Consider the following 24,168-nt stretch of genomic DNA (forward strand, 5'->3'; position numbering starts at 1 on the left):
AGCAGACACCGGATCCTCTACTAGACAGTAAAAATCAGAGAGGGAGAAGCAGAGATAGAATGAAAAGAAAGGGAAGGGAAAAGGAGGAAAGGTCCAGGATTTCCAAAGAAAGAGGTTTCCTTTTTCTTCTCAAGAGCCTCCAGGGAGGAATAAATATAATTACCAGCCTAACACGACAGTATTCAAAATAAAAGAGGCACCTGCCAGGTGACCATCTCTGCCGGGACTCGAACCCGGAACCTCTGGATTAGAAGTCCAGCGCGCTCGTCCATTGCGCCACAGAGACCTCACCACACACACAGCATCAGCACCAGAACTGAAAAAGCACATACCTTCTGCATCACCGAGCCATCTCAGCATCCTGCTCTCTGAGCGGTGGGGGGACAGGGACAGCTGGAAAATCTGGAGTGGAGATCCGCCAGCCGGCTCCATCAAAGCTTTTCTCAATACCGTGGGTCTTAGGGTCCTCAGAGGATTGGAAGAAAGTGACAATGGTCATTTTCCCAGTCCCAGAATCCCTGATGGGGTAGGAAGTTAGAGATAGAGGCTTTGCTCTCCTTTCCTCTCCATCCCTTAGGGATGATACGGAAATCTCTCTATTCTCATGCTAATTAAGCAGAGCGCACCCAACCCGGCGCAGAACGCAGAAGCCATCTCTACCTCTACCCGCACTCTCTCACTGTGGTTTCATCCCAGTCCAGCTATTCTCAGACAGGGGCTGGGCAAAGCTGGGAAATTCAGGAAAACCCTCGATCCCAGAGACAAAAGAGCTGCGTTCCTGAAGAAACACTGTGAAAAACGGCAGCAGAGAATGGCAGGGAAGCTGAGCTCCAAGAGACTGGCCCAGTCTCAGCTTTAAGAACTGTATCGTCAAGCCCAGAGAAGAGGTACTGGGAGTCTGACATGATGTTTCTTCAGCATCTTCACTAGAATTAAGAATGGGAACGGAGAAGGAACAGTGTTCAGTGTGTGAGTGTGTGAGTGTGTGTGTGTGTGTGTGTGTGTGAAAGAGAGAGAGAGAGAGAGAGAGAGAGAGAACACAGGGAGGGAGAGTCAGAGTGGCAGATCTCCGATAAAATACAGATGGTCCTTAACTGACAGTCTTTCATGGATACCTATGTCTTTTCCCCTACCCTTTTCAGCCCCAAATCCCTGCTATTCTTTTTTCCCCAGGGATGTCTAATTTAAAGAATGAGCATTTCTCAGCTATCTGTGTTTACTAGAGGCATCCTAGTACAATCAAATTGACCATCCCTCTATAAACATATAAAAAGACCTCCACACCTAACTCAGATTCTTGGTTTTAGAAACCTAGAGAAGACAGTTCCATAATCACTGTTACTTGTAATTCCACTGTGCCTGTTCTTCTGAATGTCTCACTCTAAATCTTCCTTACCTCACCTTTAATTCATTTTGTGTTATTTGGTTCCCAGACACATAGGGAGAAGCAGCCCTCCACGCTCCTGATAACAATGCATTGATTTAAAGACTTTGATTCAGTGCTCACCACCTCACTCCCCCTCCAAAAGGTTACAGTGAAAGCAGAGAGCTGACTCAGACCCCACTCCTGCTCCCTCACTCTGTGTCTCCATGGCCCACAGCCCTGGACACTGCCAGCAGACACCAGACTTAACTCAAGATAGTTCTTTCTAACCTGTGAGACCAGCTGATGGCTAAGTAAAGGAATAAGGTAACTAAATTAAATGCTTAGATGAGAAGGTCTTTAAGGGCCCTTCTAACTCTAAGACCACAATTACAACATCTCACACTTTCCTACCCGTTTACATAGCCCCCCACCCCACCCCAAGAATAAGGCCTGAGTGAGGCCACAGCCACAACAACGCAGTAAGGTCAGGAATATAATCCCAAGACTTTTTCTAACATCTGGGGAAAGGCAACGACTTCAGCCAAGCTTGCCTTTCACCTGGGATCTAGAGATCAGAGCTCAGAAACATGAAACTGATTGTGGATATTATAAACCTGAAATAAGGTGGCACAGAGTGGGTCTTTCTTCATTCATTCACCTTAGACAGCTTCAAGAACCTGACATACAAAGCTGAGTGCCGGCCAGAGATTGTACTTCTCTGAGTGGCGAGTAACAAGGTGCTGGTCAACGAGCTAGTCAAGAGGTCTGTGTGTTTGTAATGAGTCACTCCCAAGCAAGGGAAAGGAAAGGCAAAATTTTCAGAATACTCCCCGCCCAGCTCAGTGTGCACTCAGATACACACACACACACATACACCCTCTGTTCTTCATAAAGATATTGCCCTCCATCCAAGACATCTATCAGTCCTCTGAGTTACGTCCAAACCTTCACTGCCTCTTACAAGATCATGAGCTCCCTTCTTTCCTCTACTACCTGAATGAAGAGTTGCAGCTCTCTAGCTCTTTCTGGGAACTTCACTCATTGTTTGCAATGTCCTCACTGGGTGCTGGGAATACACTAAGAGAAGGTACATAACGTCAGAGTTCTACCCTCGAGGATCCAAATTCCAGTGTGAATGACTGTGAAAGATATATGGGAGAAAACAAGAAGTCAATCATATTGCCCATCAAATAAGGTGTCAATCTCTCAAGCCCACACAAAGACCATGACTCTGGAAGAATCAAGGTCTAATTTAAAGAATGAGCATTTCTTTAAGATCCAGCTACAATAGCAAGCTGTGTAGCTTGCATTCCTTGAGACTCAGGAAATTAGTCAGCTTCTCTGATCTCCAATTTCCTCACTATAAACTGGGGGCACTAATATATGCCACTGATAAAGATTAGCTGAGATTTCATAAAGCAGAGTGTTTGTCCCCCTCCTTCTTCTATTCCACTTGTTATAATTCTCAACAGTGCTTCTTTCTCTTTGAGTTCCCTTCCCTCCTCTTCTTCTCACCACTCCACAGAAATCTCTCCATTCCAGAAAACAAAAAATGCCCCCTGCCAAAAAGAGCCTCTCCAGGATCACTGCCTACAATTTATGTCAACAAAAATACTCTGAACGTTGTCCGAGGGCTTTTTTCAAATAAAAGGTGTCTCTCTGACATCTCTTATTTTGCTTCATCATCCATAAATCTGACAAAGCTTCTTGATAGTGTGAATAATGTCTCTAAACTAGATTTCTAATTTAAAATAAGGAAACAATCAAAGAAAGCTATCATTCTAAAGGAGCAGGAAAGATGAAGTTAAGTCACTCAAAATGACTGAAGGCAGTACATCTTTCTCTTCTTTTAAACTGGGTGTGTGTCATTCATGTTCATGCAAACACTTAAGAAGAAAAGTACATTCCCCTTCCAAAAAAGAAATTTCTGTACTGATTAATTCTCCAAAGATCTATGTCTCAAATATTTTTCATGCCTTTAATTGAATACCACTGTGTGACCCTACAGACAAACTGGTGATGTTCATATACTATTTCATTCATAAAGTGTTGCTGGGATACATATGATAAATGTCAAAAAAAAGTCTGCCTTTGGTCCAGAAACAAAGACAATTATAGCCCACATCCTACTGTAGCCTATATACAGCTTCCCTAAAGGTACCAACTAGTTCACATGTTAAATGCTATGGGCTATTAGATGGAGCACAGCCCTTACACATGACACTTTCATTCCCCAGTCCCTACGATGCCCTAAACCTCATTAACTCACATGTACTGAGGGCACACCTTCTACATGTGGTTTCCACATACCATCTCCTCATGTCCCAGGCTGCTATTAGCTCCCTCTTACTGTCTCACCCCCTGGGAATCAGCCTGCCTCATTCTTCCTGTGAGCACCTCCCAGAAAGGCTAGAAAAGGTGCTTAGCAATGTCAGGCCTATGGTGCTAGACCTACTCAGAAGAGGTTCAGTTCATAGCTCCCTAACCCTTAAGGAAGGGTTCTTGCAATGTGAAAGCCCCTCAGTTCTTTTTCAGATAGTTCATCCTTGTGAGGTCATTCCCCATGCTCATTTCTCTGTTTTTCTCAACCATTTTTCTGACCCACCATAGTGAAGCGATTATGTTCCCCAAATCTCCTATTTTCCTCCTTCCTAGCACTTGGGCCTGACTGCAGATTGTTCATTCTCTCCCCATCCCCTTTCCTACCCTCTAAGAGAGAAAAAATTGAGATAATCCAGGTAACAATTGAGGCGGAGAATCAAAACAAGGGAAGACAAACACAGAGCTGATTTTCTTTTCACCATCCCAACAAACTTTCAGAAACCATTCCAGGCCTACCTCAGTCCAACTGAGTTACCCAGGCCTCTCAAGGCTTCAAAAAAGGAGACCCAGATCTTGACAATGGACTGGGCCTCCAGAGCTAGACAAGGTCACAACCGAGTCCACACGGAGGTCAACTCCTTATGGAGTCTGAAAAATCTGGAGATGGAATTGCCCTTTCCTGATTGTCTCTCTCTTTCCTTAGACACACTCCTCTAGGAAGTTGTCTAGAAAATTCCAGAGAGTGTGTCACCAAGGACATACATAACATCTGTCTTTGGTCAAAAGGATAAGGAAGCCAGCAGTGTCCAACAAGTGGGAAAGAAGTGGGCTGTCATTCCCATCAGATCTTTCTGGGAATTTGAGGGGACACTTTCTCTCTGCTTTACCCAGACCCCCCAACAAATGACAATTCCTAGGGCTGAGTCTCTGGTTCAAAGCCCTTTATCCTCTTTAAAAGCAGGGCTTACTATGCCTCTGTATCTAACTCCAAACCATTATCTTTTGTGTGTCTAGTCCTAGCTCCCCAGTCCTGTCTTATCTTTTCTTCTCATCATCCTCATCAGTGTCACCTTCTCCTGGGGTTATGTAACCCTTAGTCATTTCCTGCTTTAAAATGTTCTTTTCCCCTCTCATCACATCCATTTCACTTTTCTCCATTTCTGCCTTTGGCATTCCCTAATCTTTTTATCATGGTCCCTATCTGTAATGCTCAGTTTCTTAGCCATGTCCCCATCTGTTCTCATCAGCCCTGGGACCCATGTCCTCCAACACTACTGTCAAACTTCTTGTCTTGGTCTCCCCCAGATTCAGTCTACTGCTTTTCACCATCTCTGTCCCCCTTAGCAACCATCCTCAAGGCACTCTGAATTTCCCAGACTTCCAAACTCCTCTGCCATTACACTCTATTTCTTGGAGCCAGAGTGCCAGTTGTCAGTCCTTCATTCACAGGCCCTGTGTTTCCTTCCTCCAGACTTCATTCTCCAGACCTCTTTATAATTCCACCATCCTTCTGGTCATGGTCTCCTATCCTTAAATCCTCAATCTATAGTATCTGTTCTTCTGGCTTTCCTTCCACTTAACCCATACGGTATCAGATTCCTGAGGTTTGTCAGAAAGACTTGCTGGCCCTTCCCTCCTCCCCCATGTTTACCTCCAGACATCATGGGCTCTGCCTGGCTGTATACACCCGTATTTGTTTTACTTCTTTGCCTGCGACTCTGTGTGCCACTGACTTTAAAACGGGGAGGCCATGAACAGGTCTCTGGTATTGAGTTGTCATGGGGATGGGCTGGTAAGCCGGTTTCTTAACCTTCAGCCACTATGGTGCATCCCCCCATCCTTAAAGGGCTAGATACTCTATGCCACAGGTCAAATAATTAGAAGATAGATCCTTAAAGGGTCAATGATTCTATGATTATAGGCCAGAGGATTCAAGAACATTGATTTGGCCTAATATTATGAGTTAGCTGGGCTTTTGCTGTGTTGCCTACCTCGGCCTCATTTCCATTCAACCTGGAAGAAGGCTTGAGGTGAACATAGTAAGGCAGACTCCTCCACAGTGGCAAGGGAAGAAGGGTTTTCTCCTTTTACAGTGCACCAATTTAATTAACACAAGAGTATGACCATGAAATTTGCTCTCTATGATCTTTTCTTTAGTGGTCCATCCTCCTACCAGCTACCTTAAGACAAAAGAAACTGATGTTCAGATTTAAACAAAGCAATTTGCTTAAGATTCACTCACAAATCTGGTCTTTGATTCTAGATTTTCTGACTCCTAATTTAGCGCTCTTTTTATTTTACTTTTTTAACAATGCTTTTTTATGGTACATCAATTTAATTAAACCAAAGAGTATGACCACGATATCTACTGTCCCAGAGATTAGATTTGTCCTTACACAGGAACATTATGTCTCACAAAGCTTATACCTGGTTTCTCCTTATACAGCATTTGGTCACAACTACACAAGAGTGGCCCTTCCAAAATCTGTCCCTAAAGACACCTAGTCCCCACAGTGAAGCCAGAGTTCAGGGAAAGCATTTTACCTTGAGTACACCAGTTCTTCTTCTTCCAGCTCAGGCTCTCTTCCTTTAGAAGATAGTGACCAAATCTCCAAGGCCCTTCTCATGCCACAAGAGTATGTCTATAATTCTAAGAAATAGTATTAATATAATGGTGGTAACAATGATGATAAAAGTACTTTAACTTCTCTAATTCATTTTCTAATCAGTATGACCCTAAATTGTGGGGAAAGCGATGATCATTATGTTTCTTTTACAAAAGAGGAATCTGGATCAAAGATATTAGATAGTTTGCCCAAAGGCACTCAGCTTATAAGTGGTGGGCCTGTGGGGAGCCATGGAGCGGTGTCCTGGGCTCTGCGACCTCTCCAGGCAGGCCGGTTCCACAGAAGGTGTCCACGGAGAGGCATGAGCTACACCCATCATGATATGTTCCAGGAAGTGGGATTCTAAGATCCTTCCTCCAAAATCTATTCCCCATCTTTACAACTGTAGAGCAGTGCCCTAAGGATGGGGTGTTTTTGAATAAAAAGTTGTGGTGCCTAAAAGACAGAACAGATGAGTACGTAATTATGCAGATGAGTACGTAAGCTCCTCCTCCCAGCTACTTTAAGACCTGAGAAACTAATATCCAGATAAATAAAACAACTTGCGTAAGATTCAGTCTACAAATCTGATCCTTGATTCCAAATTTTCTGACTCCTAATTTAGTGCTCTTTTTATTTCACTAGAGTCATGCCTTTAAAAAATTTTTTTTTAATATATTTTTTAATGGACAGATAACATTGCATGCTTTTATCTTGCACAACATGGTGTTCTGGAGTATATATACATTGTGGAATTGTTAACTCCAGCTAGTCATTGTGAAAAACGATATGGAGTTTCTTCAAAACCATTAAAAATAGAACTACCATATGATCCAGCAATCCCACTACTGCGTATATATCCAAGGAAATGAAATCAGTATGTTGAAGAGATATTCATATAGAATCCCCAATATAGTCTTTACACAAAAAGTGTGGGGAAAAGGAGGGAAGAAAAGAGTAAAATGCTTTGTCTTTAGTATTAACTGATAAACTAAAAACGCAAAATCTATTCTAGGAATCAGAGAATGCTCAAAATGAAAAAAGGTTTTAAAATAATTAAGTCTTTTTTAACCTTATGGATTGGTGGAATTTTTGAAATATGTTTCCGTTACTTTTAGAAGCTAAAAAAACTAGTTTGAAGATTAAACTGATAATGCTAAGTTGTTGAACGTTTGATCTTTATTTTCTTTACTTCTGGAGTCTATAATGTTTGTCAAGCCTCTCCATCTGTAATTACATAGATTATCAAGCTCGGGCCCATAGAAATTAAATTACTTATCCAATATTATAAAAAAATAGACTGAAATTATGATCCCACTGGGAAACTACAGACTTTCGAGTCATGATAACCAGGATTTGAATCCCAGCTCTGAGTGGTGATGGGCACCAAAAGGCACCTAAACAAACTCTGATCCTCAAATTTCTTTATTTGACTTTGAAAATCTAGAGAAGTAATAATGCCTACCTTGTAAGGTCATTGAAAGGAATAAAAGAGATAAAGGGTGGGAAAATCCTTAGTAGATTAGTTCCTGACAGTCTCTATTTTTAAAGAGAATCTATAATGCTTGGGCTCCATTCCCCTTTCCTTCCCCCTTACTTCTCAACTGACATCAATCTAGCAACTGCTAAATGTCCTCACTGAAGCTACTCATGACTTCTTCCTAAGTGTCAAATTCAATAGTGTCCCTTAACCTTTCTGAAGCATTCCACGCTAGTGACTGCGCCTTCATCTTTAGAAATGTCCACTCTTCTGGCTTCTGTGGTGCACCACTCTCTCCTCTGATTCCTCAGCCCCTCCTGCTCAATCTCTTTCACCAACCCCTCCTCTTCCTTCATAAATATCAGCGTTCAAAAGAGCAGCACTTACCAGACAGCAAGTCAGGAGGTTAGCAATATTTCTATATTATCAAATAGCAGAGAAAAGGAATTATAGGATAGGATAAGACAGAATTTCTTTAAAAAAATCAAAGGAGACCATATATTGTTTCATGACAATTTTTGTTTCAGCTATATGTGAATGTATATATATGGGCATGTGCGTTCTGGGACAAAATTTGAAAAAGTCCTGTGGGCTGTGGTCCAAAACACTATTCTACAATATGCCTTAGCTCTCTTCTTTTATATTTTTTCCCTTGGATAATCATAAATGACACCATAACATGTGCTACCTGTGAATTGAAACCCCTCATATCTATATCTCAAAACCAGGCATCACATGTGAAATTCAGATAGTTATGTTCAGTTGTCTTTAGATTACAATTCCTATGTAATGACTCCTAATGATTCCTATGACTCACAGGCATCTCAACTGTAAAATGTACAGATCAGAATTTATATTTACTTATAAATCTGCTCCTCATAATCCACCATTTTAGTTAATGGTTAGCACCATCCACCTACTCATGTATTAGCTTATTTATTCCACAAACCCATAAATACCTACTATATAACAAGAAATGTACTAAGCATTGGCAATACAAAGATAATAACAATACCATATTTACCCTTAATAAACTCACAATCACAAATAGAAAAATAAACACAACCATAAAACAAAAAGTTGCCCAACTGTAAAGATATGTCCAGCATGCTACCAAAACAAAGAAGATGGGCAAGTAAATCCAGTCTAAAGAGTCTAAGAAAGTTTTCTAGAGCTACAGACCTAAGCTGAAATTTAAGATAATAACAGCTGTTAATCAGAACCAAAGAAGAGATTGGGGAATGGAGAAAGTGTGTGTGCTCTAAGAAGAGAGGATAACATGAGTAAAAATAAATCCAAAACCATTTGGTCTGTGTCAGAAACTACAAGAAATGAGATGTTGCTGAAATCCTAAGTCCCAGGCAGGAAGTGACAAAGTATGTGGCTGAAAAGATCAGATCACAGAGATCGACATATGTCTTGTTAAAGGTCAATTTGAATCCTGCAGGAGACACAAAGGTAGTGAAGGGTTTTGAGTAAGGAAGAACTATGATTTGATTTGCATTTTAGATAGATTACTCTGTCTGCTGTGTAGTAGATAATTTCAAGAGGGCACAGTGAGGAGACTTTTGCTATAGTCAAGGTAAGATATAATGGAGATCTGAACCATAGTAATAGAATTCACTACATAATGGTAAATTGAAAGGAGATGATTGATTTGATAAAAGCAGGTTTGGAGAGGCAAAACTGGCCAACCAGTCTCTTAAGCCAGAAGCATGGAATGTGTCAAGTCCTCGCCCCCATCTTTATCTTCTAAGTGTAATAATTGACCAGTAAGGTCCACATACTCTGCCTGTTTAATAGCTCTCAAACCTAGCCATCACTTTCCATTCCCATTACTCTTGGCTTACTTCAGATAGTTCATCCTCTGTAACCAGGATTATTTTACAATTCTAATAATTTCTCACTTGTCTACCTATAACCATCCCTGCTGCCCTTCCACCAATCATCCAGACCACCAACAGAATACTGTAACTTTTCTTGAAGTCAAAAGCCTTCAACATTTCTCTGTTGCCTAAAGAAGAGTCAAAAGGCCATCTTTGATTTTACTCCTGTCTGTCTTTTCAACTTCATTTACTATTATCCCTCAGCCCCACCCTTCAGCTTATATTGTACAGTGCCAAAGTACTATAGGTCCCTAAATGAGGGAATACAAAAAGGTTCCAGTTCCATACTAATATGCCCTAGTATGCTTCAATATTTCTTATTTTTAGAATGCCCTTCTCTTGTCCCCACCCTCACATCTGACTGGAAAACTATAATATCTCCCCTGACATCCACCACGATCCCAAACAGATTGGATCACACCCATCTTCACACCAATACTGCACCCTGTGCATATGGTTATCAGGGCACTGAGCACAGTGTAATGCAATCACTCTTGTGCATGTCTGGCAACTTGAGTTATTTCCACCTGCACAGGGCAGTTGTCCAATACATGCTTACTTTTAAAAAAAGAATAAACAACAAAACCACTAGAACAGATCTTTGTCCTCCTAATCCAAAGATCATTCTACAATACAACAACTCTTGATTTTTATAATGGAAATATTAAATGGGAACTCTCAAAATGAGATCTGAGAACTTTAGATTTTTTTGTCAGCTGCTATACCTCAAAGCAGTAAAACATTCAACTTTCTTCAGAGCTTCAGTTTTCATATCTAGTTGCTAAATATTTCCCATTAGATGAATTCCCATAACTTAAACTCAACATAATTTAAACAAAACTAATTGCTATAGATCAAATGTTTCCATTTCCCCAAAATTCATATGCTGATGTCCTAGTCCCCAGTATGACGTATTTAGAGGTGGGTCCTTTGGGGGGTGATTAGGTCATGAAGATAGAGCTCTCATGAGTGGAATTAGTGTCATTATAAGAACACAAGAGAGACAATCTTTTTCTCCACCATGTGAGCACACATCAAGAAGGCAGTCATCTGCAAACTAGGAAGGGAGCGCTCACCAGGAAGCAAATTGGCCAGTACCTGGGTCTTGGACTACCCAGTCTCTGGAACTGTGAAAAATAAATGTCTATTGTTTATCCACCCAGTTTATGGTATTCTGTCATAGCAGCCTGAAGTAAAGCACTATTATTCCATCCCAAAGTACTGTACCCTACAAAGAGCTTCTTCTAACTCTATTATTTCTTTCCATGGTTCAGCGTTTCCCAAGTCACTCAAAAGCCAAAACTGAGAGCTGCCTTATCCCTCTCCCTTGCTTACCACAGTCAACACCAAGTGCAGCACCTCTTTTCCATTCCTAATGCCACCACCCTAGCTCAGGACTGTTGTACTTTGTTCCTGGGTTTCTATCATCATCTTCTAACTGATCTTCTTAGAATAATTTTTAATTTAAAAAAAGTTAACCATTTAATACATAAGCACAAGAGTATTGTAAAAATATTGTACATATAAAATAAACAATTATAGTCCCCCTTACACCTTAAATCTCACTCCCATCCCAGATCATAATTTCCCAAGTTAAATACGATGTGTCTAAACAGTAGAAACTCTTACCAAGTACCTACTATGTGCCAGGCACTATTTGAAGCATGTTAAATAGATTAATTTATTTAATCCTCACATCATACAACCCTAGAGAACATGTACAATTGTTATCTCTATTTTCCATACAAAGAAAATTAAATACTGAGCAGGTTAAGTATCTTGTCTGAAGTCACACAGCCAGTAACTCTTGTTTTCTTACACACACATTTACATGTGTATAAAATATAACATGCAGGCCGGCTCGGTAGCTCAGCCTGTAATCCCAGCACTTTGGGAGGTTGACGCGAGTGGATTGCCTGAGCCCTCAGGGTTCGACACTCACCCCGGCAACTTGGCAAGACCTCGTCTCTACAATAAATCAAAAAATTAGCCAGACATGGTGGCGTGCACCTGTAGTTCCAGTTACTTGGAAGGCTGAGGTGGAAGGATCGCCGGAGCCCAGCATGTTGAGGCTGTGGTGGCCGGGAGCGTGTCACTGCACTCCAGTCTGGGCGACAGAGCGAAACTCCAACTCAAAAAATAAATAAATAAATAAATAACATGCACGCATGCATTGCTTTAGTCTTTTTCTCATTTTTCACAAAAGTAATGACTATGTGTATTTTTTGTGTGTGTCTTCACTTAACAATATGCCTTCTGTATCGTTCCATGTTGGTAGATATAAATTTACTTCATTCCTTTTAACTGCAATGTGTCATTACGAAGTATGATATAGCATAATATATTTAACCAGTTCACTAGTGATGAACATTTAGTTTGTTTTCAATTTTTCACTACTGGAAAAAAATGATGTGATGCACATCTCTGTACATAAATCTTGGCACTCATGTGTGAAAAGATCTATAGCATAATTTGTAGAAATAGCACTGCTGGTATTTCCATTTTTAATTTTGATACATTCTGCTAAAATATCTCCAAAAAGGCTGTACCAATTTACATTTTCACTAACAATCTATGAAAGTGCCTATTTCCCTAAACACTTGCCAACACTGAGTATTATACATCATTTTAATTTTTAACAATCTGGTGGATTATTTGATGCTTTTTCAAAGTCTAGGAACTCTTTGGTGCTATAACTTGTATTTCTCAACATCCAAATGCAGTTGATCATCTTCTCAGATGTTTATTGGACAACTGTATTTTTCCTGACAATTCCTACTCATATCCTTTGCTCAATTTTCTATTTTGATGGTTTGTCTTTTTTATGTTTATTTGCCGACTATTTTGCTTGCTATCAATTTTGATACTTTAATATCGGTTGTAAATAAAACTGTTTAGTCTGTAACTTATTTTTACATTTTGTTTATGGGTCCACAATTATATCAATTTCAAAAACTATGCAGTAAATCTTATCAGTCCTTTCCTTTATAAATTCCAGGTTTTGTGTTTTGCTTGGGAAGGTCTCTCCCACTACAAGATCAAATATGCTTTTCCACAGTATTTAAACTATCTTTAGTGCTGTTTTATTTATAAAATTTAGCACACGAGTTCATCTAAAATGCACTGCTATATATTGCAAAAAGAAAGGTTAGGCCTACCCCATGCTAACTGACAAGTAGATAGCCAATTATTCTAGTATCATTAAACAGTCCAATCCCTTAGTCCCAGATTAGAAGTATAGTAAATGATAAAGGTGGCACTCATCTTCACATATTAAATTTCCAAGTTGGTTTGTATCTATACTTTCTTTTCCGTGCCATGGATCTGTTTGTGTATTCCTGTGCCAAGATTTCATGTTTTAATTGCTATAATGTTGAAGTAGCTATAACTAGAAATCTCTCTTTCTCCCCAGCCCCATGTGTTGTTGTTGTTGTTGTTGTTGCTAATAATGGCTATTTATTATTGACTTTATCTTCCAAGGAAATGTTAGACTCAGTTGGTCAAATTCTATAAAATATCTTACTAGTACTTAACACAGTATTGCACTGAATTTACAAATAAAGAATTATCCTTTTTCCCACACTAAATCTAAGGGCTAATCTTTAAATACCAACCCAATCCCATAACATCCTGCTGCAAAATTTTTCCAACTGAAGTTCAGATAAAGATAAAGCTCTCCAGTGCCTAGTTTTCAAATCCAACTCTCCCAAGTTTAGTTTAATGCCATCTTGCCACATTTTCCCCCTTATTTCTCATCCAGAGTTTTTCAAACAAACTAATGTGCTTATTCTATCCTAAATAACCCTTCAATCCCTGTGCTAGAAATGTTTTGTGATTAGGAGAGGAAGAAAATAGATATATCCTTTGTTTACACATCCTCACTCTAAAGCACTGACATTCTGGTTCTTTCCAAAGCCCACCATTACCCTTCAGCAAGGCAAGAATGGGTATGCATATGCTTAATAACTAAAAGAGATTTCAATGTGAAGGGAAACAAAGAGGAACTTTCTATGACTAAATAACCTTCAGTCATATAGCTGTCCTTAGGTATCCACAGGGCATTGGCTCCAGGACCAAAACCCCCACATACGAAAATCTGCACATACTCAAGACATGCAATTGATCCAGGGGACTTCATGGAACCTGGGAAATCTGTGTATAGAAAAACTCTGCCCTCCACATCTGCAGGTTTTACAGCCTAAGAATACTGTACTTTCGATCCATATTGGATTGCAGAGGCAGACCCCATTGATACAGAAGATTAAGTATTTTTATTGATAAAAAAATCCATGTATAAGAGGATTTGCGTGGCCCAAACCTCTATTTTTCAAGAGTCAACTGCATACTGTTTCTTCACATTCATGGGAAAGAAAACTTAGGGCTAAGCAAGGCAACAGATAGTAGGATTGGAAACTTGAGAAGACCTTACTGGGTCCAAATTCTCAACATGCAGGATACATTTCATACAGTATCTCTGACAAATGAGATAAACACTAGAAAAGAATGAGAAAAGCTTGGAAGAACTGATATAACACCTGAGAGGAGAAGACTAAAGTTCAATTGAAAAATGTTTTGGGTATGTGTCTGAAACTCAGAAGAGTCAGGAGCTAGGTCTGCCAGGAAGCTGGGACGAGGCTGCATTACAATAAAGCAACCACACCGAGGGAGCAGAGGATCAGGAATGACGAGGGGTCAGGGTGGCCACAGGAGGGTAGCAGAGAGCAGGCTACATGGAGACCAGGGTAAGAATAAATCTCTAGATCCAAGCAACACTTTATAGGCGAGATTCTATGGCACTTCCAGGGAAACAGAGAAACCAACCTCACACATCTGCTCCAATGGGAAGGGGGCATAGAGAAAAGCAATCAATGTATATTAAGTTCTATGCTGGGAGTTTTACATAAATGTTCTCATTTAATAATATTTACAGCAAGCCTATAGAATAGAAGATAATGATATCTAATGTTTAGCAAATCAAAAAAGTGATCTCAGATAAAGTGGCACCACCGTTATTTAAGCCCAGGTGAGTCCCATTTCAAAATTCATACTTTCTCATTCTCCTGCATTGCCTCTTCAGTACATCTTCAGAAATATCTCTTGTAGCTGGACCCAGAACATGGTTAACCTGCTCAGAGTAGGACATATAGCAATTCCTGGGCCGCCACAGACTACATGGGAACTAGCCATGGCTTTCTATGAATGTGGCGAGAACACTAGGTATACCTGCTTCTGTTTCTGGCTTGGCCACAGAAATAAAAGCAGCAATTGTCAGCACAACAGGTATGGGCGCATGGGCTCACCAGGTCACAAGGAAGCCTTGGGACTGGAAACTCTGGCGTCAAATCTCAACAGATGTCACCTAGAAAATATTAGTCTAGTGTAAAAAGCTCTTGGATTTGGGGCTTAAAAGCATCTTGGGACCAAAATGGATCACAAGCTAACCATGAGTTAGCCAAAAAATGGTTTAAAAAATAAAGAATAGCAAGAAACATACAAGAGGGCCTGGAATAACATCTCATGTTCAACTCATAACCATCAGCCACAGCCTTCCCCACCTACTGGCACCTGTCTGAACCCAAATGATTAAGTGAAAAGGATCAGACAAGAGGTACTAAAATGATAAAAGAACTGGCAGAAGGTTAAGAATTAGGACATTTCACCTAATGTACAGGAGGTTGAGAGGCAATTTAATAACAGTTTTAAAGCCTCTAGAAGGGCATTATATAAAGGCTATTAAAAAGACAGCGATGTCTCCTTTCATGAACCAGAGGGAAAAGACTTAAATGGCAGTGGGAGGTTTACTTTAGACCCAAGACAAAAGTTCTTGATTGTGAAATCAAAGTGTAAAATCAAAGTATGTAAACACTCTTCTCCAAATGTGAGGAGTGAAGTATTCTGTTTCGTGCATCCACTCAACCAAAATTTAATAAGCACTTATTATGTGCCAGGGGCTGTTATGTGCAATATCCTTTAAGCTTCTGGCAACACAATTTGGATCAAAATTGACAAGGTTTCTTTCCTCATAGAGTTTACATGTACTGGAAGAAGGAATACAGGAAATAAATAAACAAAAGATAAATTATTAACAAAACAGAAGAAAATGACAAGTGATTGCAAGGGAATGAGAAAGCTTCTCCGAGGAGGTGACATTTAGGCTGTGATGGGAATCAAGTTTGGTTCAGCACAGAGCAGAAGAGAAGCATTCCCATTTGGAAGGATGAGCCAGTGTAAAGATTTAGGGTGAGCACGAGCTTGGTGTGCTGGAGATATCAAAAAAAAAAAAAAAGAAGAAGAAAAGAAAGGATAGCATGGCTATAAGGTTGCACAAGATCAGAGAGATAGGCAAGGGTCAGCCTGCACAGAATTTTGCAAAAGGGCTGGCAGTCATGGGAGAGAAAGAGTCAAGAAAATTATTTGTTGAAAAACTCAGTGTTTATTTTGTATTTTACGCCTTAACACAACTGTGTTCTAATGAGCTATGTTTACACATATGCTTCCCTCAGGAGTCGATGAGCTCTCTGTCGGGAGACCCAAGCTAAGGTCTATTGTTTCTCAGGACTGTCAGGGCCTAAGAATCACCCAGGAGCACTTGCTAGTACTAAGATCAGGAATCTTCATTATTAACCTACAGAACCAGAATATGCTGGATACCTGCATTATTTTTAACAGGTGGCCCCAGGTAACTTCTGATCAGGCACAGATGGGTATGCTGGTTTGCTGAAATAACTAGGGATTTTTAGAGACATACCTAAATTAAGATCTCATCTCCACCAGTTAATGTGTGACTCGTAAGAAGTTACCCAGTTTCCTGAGCCTCATTTTCCCCATCCGTAAAGTGAGAATAAAACTACCTACAAGTCACAGGGTTGTACACAGAGACTCAATGATTCAGCATGCAAAGTACCAGGCACACAATAGGCACTCCATGAATGCTGAATGAACAAATATATGTGTGAACGTGTGAGACTATGCATACATGAAGAGCTAACCATGTACACTCACTCTTTGTAATGCTGGTTGTTTTGAGCCTGAAATGTTCCTCACCACCAGAGAGAGCCCAAGACCTCAGAGAGTAGAGGTGGGATAGTGATTCAGAAAGCACCCTCCCCTTTTGTCTCCTACTTTGCCTTCTGTCTTCTCTCATCCCATTCCACTGACCTAGTTATTCTGATTCATGCCCCTCAACCCCTTCCCACATCTACCTGTCTGTAAAACAGAAAAAAAAAAGGAAAAAAAAATACACACTTGGCTTTCCTCCCCCTCCAGTCTGCCGTGGAGATGCCACCATCACCACCACCACCCACCTCACCGGTGGTTGCCCAGAAGATGGTCTGGGTCACAGGTGCTACTGAGGAAAGGCTATTTCTGCCAGTAACTGCCTAAGGTGACCAAACACCCTAGTTTGGCTGGCACTTTCCAATTCCAGCACTGAAAGTTCTGAAAAGTGACTCAGTCCCTTGCAAACCGTGACAGTTGGTCATAATACTAACTCCGTGTTCTATGAAACCTTATGATGTAGTACTCAATCGTCTGCATCTGTGTGCCCTACAGCATTGTCTATACTATGTATTAGTATCTGGGCCTATAACAGTTTTGGTGGTGCTATCTCCACCTTACCTCTAGGTCTAAGACAGGACCACATTCAGTGTGTCTTATTTAATGTCATAGTACTGAATTTTGTGTCCCCAGAAGGGTCAGGCTTCTGACACATCAAATGATGTGTACCCTTCAATCTACCCATCCACCACTGCCAGAGTTACCGCTCTAAAATGCAAATCTGGCCCTGACATTTTCGTGCTTAAAACCCTTCAATGGTTCCTTCTCTGCAGAATAAAGAGCAATCTCTAGCATAAGTTCCCTTCGCAATCTAGCCACAACTAGTCATGCTGCCTCCCTCTGTACTGCTTTTGCATATACTGTTCCCTCTTTTGTAATGTCTTTCATCCCTTAAACCTGGACAGCTCCTAGTCTTAAGGTTTTCCACATGTTTACCCTCTTCCCTTTCTCTGTTCCTGCTGTGCCATACATATAATTTTACTATAGCACTTACCATATTATGTGCTTGCAAGCCTATCGTCCCTACTGGACTATGAGTTCCTTGAAGGTAGATTTCATGACTTACTCACCTTTGTATTTGCAAGCGACTAGCACCAGACGTTGACATTTTGTCGCAGAATTTTTTTTAACATCCACTCTTATTTTATGATTCTAAAAAGAAAACCATTACTCTCAGATTGGGTCTTAATTACCAAGTATTTTGCTTCCCTAAATACCATCCTACCCATAACCCTTGCACAGATAAAATTAAGCTCAAAAGTGGGGTGGTAATTGAGAACAGCGTAAGGGCATCCACTGAGTATTCTATTTTATAGTTTAAAAAATAAAATCTGAAATTTTATAGATTATTTTATAGGTCACAACAAAACATTTGGGTCAAACAACCAAGTTCACCTAGCATTCTGTATAGCACATAAAAACTCAGTAAAGAATGAATGAATGAATGAATGAATAGGAAATTCTGTTCTGACATACAACTTTTGTTTTCTTATACAAAAGCATATTTAGACTGGGCATGGTAGCTCCCAGTACTTTGGGAGGCTGAGACAGGAGGATAGCTTGAGTCAAGGAGTTTGAGAAGAGCCTGGGTAACAAAGTGAGACCTTGTCTCAAAAATAAATAAATAAAGTTTGTTCACCAGGCATGATTACAAAATACAAAACTCTTGTTTGATTTTCTTTATACTAACAAATAGACCAGAATGCACTGCTCAGGAATTTTTTAGAAGTCCTATTTGGGAAATGTCTTAAAAATTAGCGTATAAGTCAACCTATAAACCTTTTGCTATTACTTTACAGCCAAGTCTTAGTTTTTTTGTTTGTTTTGCCCAACAGGAGCTAGCAACTTATCCAAAAAACGTGGACTCCCAAAGACATCTTGCTACTTTTAAAATTAAAAGTCAGACTTAAAGGACAAACATTTTCTACAACTGAAGCCATGGAAAGGGATGTGGTGGTTCTAACATCAATCCCAAGAATTACAAAATGAATCCTGAACAAGCAAATGAAGATGTGTATATGTATATTAGAATCAGTCACTTTATTTTGGACATATTATATCAATGTGGTTACATGAATGTATACTTTCAGAGGGTATGCCAATAAAGCATGGTATATGTGTGTATGTGGTTCTGGAAAAAAGTGGTTTACCAAGTCTATGTGCTTATAAACATATCATTTCAGTTTAACTCAGAATTCACTAAGAATCTACTATTTTTCAGTGTCTACACTAAGCACTGAGAATAATGAGATTCGTGAAATATTCTTGCCCTCGAAGAGCACACATATAGACAGATCATTGCAATATGGTAAAAAAAAAAAAAAGGTGTCAGAATGGAGGTATATTCCATATTGTGTAGCACCTAGCAAGGAGTGATTACCTCAAGGTAGAATGCTTCACAGAGGGAGCAACACCTAGTCAAAGTTTGGAAAGATGAACACAAGTAAAAGTTTCATCAGGCTTACTGAGTTGGGCAATCCAGGTATAGGAGATGGCATGTGCAAAGACACTGAGGCATAAAACAATGTAGCATGTTTGGAAAATCACACGTTGTTTGCTGTTGCAGGAGCACAGAATCTAAGGGGGAGAAATTTGACGGTGTTTCATTGGAGTGGCTGCAGACACCTATGTCACTGAAAGTGTGCATTTTTGTTTGCAGATGACCATGTGTGTCTACCGACTTTCCATAATACATCAATCAGCCTACAGCTGGACCAAAAGTGACACACATATTTGTTATATGATTTTATCTTTGCCTGAATTTATCACAAGAAACTTCCTTGATCACTACTTTTATTTGCTGTAGTCTCCACTTACTCTCCACCTTTTACTGGTTTGCCTCGGTAATCTAGCTATCCAGCTCAATTTCCCCTGTACTATTTCCTATCCCCTTTTCTAATAGCAAGCAACTCCCCATCTCTTCTCCAGTATCAAGCTCAGATGACCTCTTCTCTGAGAAGCCCTTCTGGCTAAGTGGAATGGTTGAAAATGTAGACTTTGGAGCAAGATAAATCTGTATTTGAAACCCATGATTGTCATTCACCACCTTTATGCTCTCATGCCAGCCATCTTGACTCTTCGAGCCTCACTGTCCTCATCTGTACAATAGGAGTGATGAATACGGCACAGAGGGCTTGTAATTATGAAAATGGAGAACATGTGTAAAGACACTAGTGTAGAAGCCGGCTCTTAATCGTTATTGTTCATCAGAAATTGAAATTGTCTAGCGATTCTCCTTCGTACATTTTATACATGCACACACACACATACAGGGTGATTTAATTTGGTAGATATTTACCTTGACTTTATGTGCCTTTCTGATAAGCTGTGGGAGGCAGTGCTGCTGCTCTGCACAGCTCCAATTCGAATAATGCCCCCTGAGGTGTGCAATATGGCGACTCTGGGAAAGAGAAGGAGGCTTTTCTTTCCAGTTTGTTTCTGTTTATAGTTTTAATATTTTAACTTTATGATACATTATTTTACTGTTTTAAAGGGTCAGTGGGGTCTCTGGGCAGGGAATTTAGGGATTCTTTTTGGTTCAGTTTGTTGGTTTGTATTTTGTATCACTATTTATTTATTGTAAACAAGATCAATAACGATGTGCTTTGAAGAAACTCGGTATTTTAGAAGTCATTCCAATCAGTGTTAGTTAAGATTTTAGGAGAAGGTCAGTTAAAAAGTATTTTAAATGCAGAAAGAGGAATAAGCACAGGCTTTCAAGTCAAGCAGATCTGGATTTGGATCCATTGTTTACACATTACATAATCGTGTTAAACCTTTGTTTCTTTGTATTGGTAAGGGAGCTTACCAATACATCCCCAATACATCAGGGGCCTTCCTGGTACTTAAATGAGATACTTAAAGTACACAGCATGAAGTAGAGCATATGATGAGTTCTCCATAATGGTACCTGTGACCATTTTTATTGCTGTCCTTGTTGCTGGTTTAAGACTGGCTAGAATTAAAATGCTGGCAAAAATTGGCAATTAAATTGGGTTGGTATTTGGATTAGCAGTCACAGTCTGTAATAGATTAGGGTTAGGATTGAAATTAGAATTCAATTAAGGTTACAATTAAAATGTGTACATAGGCTATTATTAAGGATGGGGTTAATTAAAGCTGGATAATAGAACCAAGAAGCAGTATGAGGAGTATTGGTTTAGTTGGGTGGAAAATTGAAGAGAAAGACAATGTGGAAACCCATGTAGAATTTACTGATAGAGAAAGTCACACTGAGGAGAAGGGTGAAAGTCAAAGCAGAATTGAAATGGATACTGAGTCACACCTTCTGGATTTTTCCCCCCACAGGTACTGTTGTCCCCTTCCTAGATGAATATGTAAAACTCACCCACTCAGGCTGAGTTCCATCCCTCTTCCCTCCCTGGCAAGAACTGGGTGGAGAAAGGAATGTCCAAGGCCCACACAGCTGCATCTAGCCCAGCACTGGTGCCAGCACCACATTCCACACCCCCAGCTACCCAGGCTGTTGCTGAGTGGACGGGGCATCTGGGAGGCAAGACCCGCCTTCTCTCCACTCTCTTTCTCTGCTTCTCCTCATTGTCGCTGCTGCTACAAGTTTTGTAATCCCACAGACAACCTACTCCAGAGTCTGGGAAATGTCTATTATGTGTCACAGCATTTTAGAAGGGAAAGTAACCATGGAGATTACAATCCAACATGGATACTTCTATTTCACCTGTTTTCACAATGGGGATAATCTTTGTAGGTCAGTCTTACTTTGTAAAACTCAATTCCTAGTGAAAAAGGTGGGTGACCATAGGATGGTAGGTGCACATATAAAAGGAAATCACATAATTATAGGCAAGGACGTACTCCAAATGTGGACATTGCATTAGTAAGACAAACTACCTTTGTACTTCGAAATATACAGGAGTGAGGAATTCCTCAAACTAAACATTGAGATATCCCTCCTGCCCCAAGGGCACTACCTACTCCCATCCAACGCTACTAACCCCTTTACCAGCCAGCTGTATGAACACAGAAAATCACTTAGCTTCTCTGAGTTTCGTTTTCCTCATCTGTTCAACAAGGAGTATTAATTAGATAATCTTGAAGGTCCCTTACAACTCTAATACTCTTTTATTCTATAATTCTAAAAGCCAATGACTGTTTCCTATTCCCAGGACTTAAACTGCTGCCAAACTGATGCTGATGATGCAGAAAAGGGAAAAGGAGCCAGTAGGAAAAGAGCATTCCAGAGTCTCATTTGCTAGCTCTTAATACTCTCTCCAAAACAGCTTTCCTCCTTACTTCTCACCCTGGGTTCCCATCCCATGCTACAGTAGAGGGTGGGGCCAGACCAGCAGTCATTAGAGAATTAAGAGGGGACAGGCAGCAGGGGATCACTACAGAGCAGCAGATGGAAAAGATGATTAATTAGAGAGCTTTGGAACCTAATCCTTCCACCCATCCCCACTCTCACTCCCCTCCCCCTCCCTTAACCTGTCCTCCCTTAAGCCCACTTATATGATCTCTAAGGTTTCTTCTAGCTCCAAAGATAATACCCTTTATCCACTAAGAACCTTTAACTTCCCTGGAAGCTGATTCTTTTTAAAAACACCTCTTCCTCCTCTCTGCCTAACTACCCTCATGTCAACCTGATTCTCCCTCTGTGACAAAGTTCAATCTTCTCTCTATCTCACCCCACGCCCTAGCCCAGCCTTGTCTCTCTCTTGCATCCAGGTTTCTATGTCCCTCAACTCCACTACCCTCTCCGTTTTCACTTCTCAGAGATTTCAAGATGTCAGAGAACCCCAGAGAGGCAAAATGGTTTGAAGTCACTGAGATATGTTAAGTTGGACAAGTCGGACAGCCAACGATGGTCAAAACTCCCCTGCAAGAAAATCATAAGTGCCCAAGCACTCAAGAAATATCCAAGGAGCAGGCAGAGCTCTACACCCATGAACTCCAGAAACAGTAAGAGAAAAATGGTGGGGCAGTATATGGGCAATCCTGAGGGACCTTTCTGGAGAATATGGCCTCCCCACCACTTAAAATATATACATAAGGGTATGTATACATACCATACATAAAATATAGAAGCATAGAATTTTACTGGTGAAAAACTACTTTCCACAGCTTTGTCCTTGAGTTTCTGGGTGACAGAGACATTAACTACACTGGGAGGGGAGGATGAAAAACTCTTAGAGAGGAAAAGAGTACACAAACATTAAGGATCAGCAAAAATGAGCCACAGTCATCAGCAGAGAAAGAGAGAGTTTGTCCAGAAGTTAGATGACATGCACCCAAATCCCTCATCTAAGAACAAAATATTAGCCCCACAGGATTGAAAGATACTTTATAATCATATGGTTGCATATCCTAGTTAACGTTTGTATTTTCTGCTGTTAACGGTAAATATAACTTTTGGTATGATAGATATCCTCCTTTGGGCCTCAGTTGTACCTGTATAATTAAAGGGTTGGAACAGACATTTCCTAAGAATTCTTACGGATCTAAAATTATTTGGTTTGAGATTTCTAAAATTTAGAAATGTATTCCCAAAAGCTGAGTTTCAGCAAAATTGATGCAGAAAGATCTTTTTCTGACTTGTACCAAGACTCTTTCGGAGATGCTCAATCATAAGGAACAGCAAACACCAGAGACTTGGGGCACCGGAGCCAAGAACGAGTACAAACACCTTGTCTCTCTTATCCATCTTTTCTCTGGCCCCAGGGAAGGAGGAGAGCTGCACTGGACACATATGCATGGGCTCTTAAGAGGGTCTGCGAGTCCGTTTATCCAGGAGCCTTACTAATTAAAATTTGAGAATGGCAAGATCCTCTGAAAGTCTAAGACAGAAGAAAAGATGTTGGGGTGGAGGACTGGGGGTAAAGGAATGGAATCGGGAGGATTTAGGAAGAAAATCTCTTGGTAGGCTGCTTAGTTGACCAAGAGGAAAAAATCTTGAGGTGAGATCATGTGTTTAGAGGATGAGTAATTTCCTTGCCAAGGGATTGAGGGAGATGGGTTCCCAAGGCCTGGGGCTTCGCTGGAAGCTGCCTTCCAAGGGAGATTGCCAGGGGCCACACATTGTTGCAGGACAGATAACCAGGGACTTTTGGGTAAGAAGAACTCAGGATGTCAGCATTTCGAATGGTGAGGGCTACTAGCTGCCCACTGGAGAGATGTCCCGGGGCACACGGTTGATGGGGGACCGCAGGGTTTATGGGGATCCCCAGTCGCCGAAGGATGGAGGGCGGAGCTGGAGGAGCTCAGGCTAGTGGGCACGCCCTTGCCCGGGCCTGCAGTGGCCACTCTCGCCAGCTGGCCCAAGGCCCTGCCCGACTCCCCTCCCCCCCCCGAGCCTAAGAGGGGTGAGCGCGGGGTCCCACTGCTGAGCCAGCCCCCTCCCTCCGATCCACGCCCGAGCCGGCCTGGCGGAGCTCCCGGGGGAGAGGGTGGACGGCACCACGAAGGCAAGGAGGGGGC

The 24,168-nt window shown here is 40.8% G+C and overlaps 1 non-coding gene across 1 annotated transcript; it reads right to left on the reverse strand.

Moving 5' to 3' along the window:
• Positions 1-212: 212 nt before the first annotated feature.
• On the reverse strand, positions 213-286 carry TRNAR-UCU. The gene has a single exon. It is a non-coding gene; the product is annotated as a tRNA-Arg (tRNA).
• Between the last annotated feature and the right edge of the window lie 23,882 nt (positions 287-24,168).

Source organism: Carlito syrichta, unplaced genomic scaffold (assembly GCF_000164805.1).
Source record: "Carlito syrichta isolate Samal-C Ts95f unplaced genomic scaffold, Tarsius_syrichta-2.0.1 Scaffold307691, whole genome shotgun sequence".
NCBI classification, from domain to species: Eukaryota; Metazoa; Chordata; class Mammalia; order Primates; family Tarsiidae; genus Carlito; species Carlito syrichta.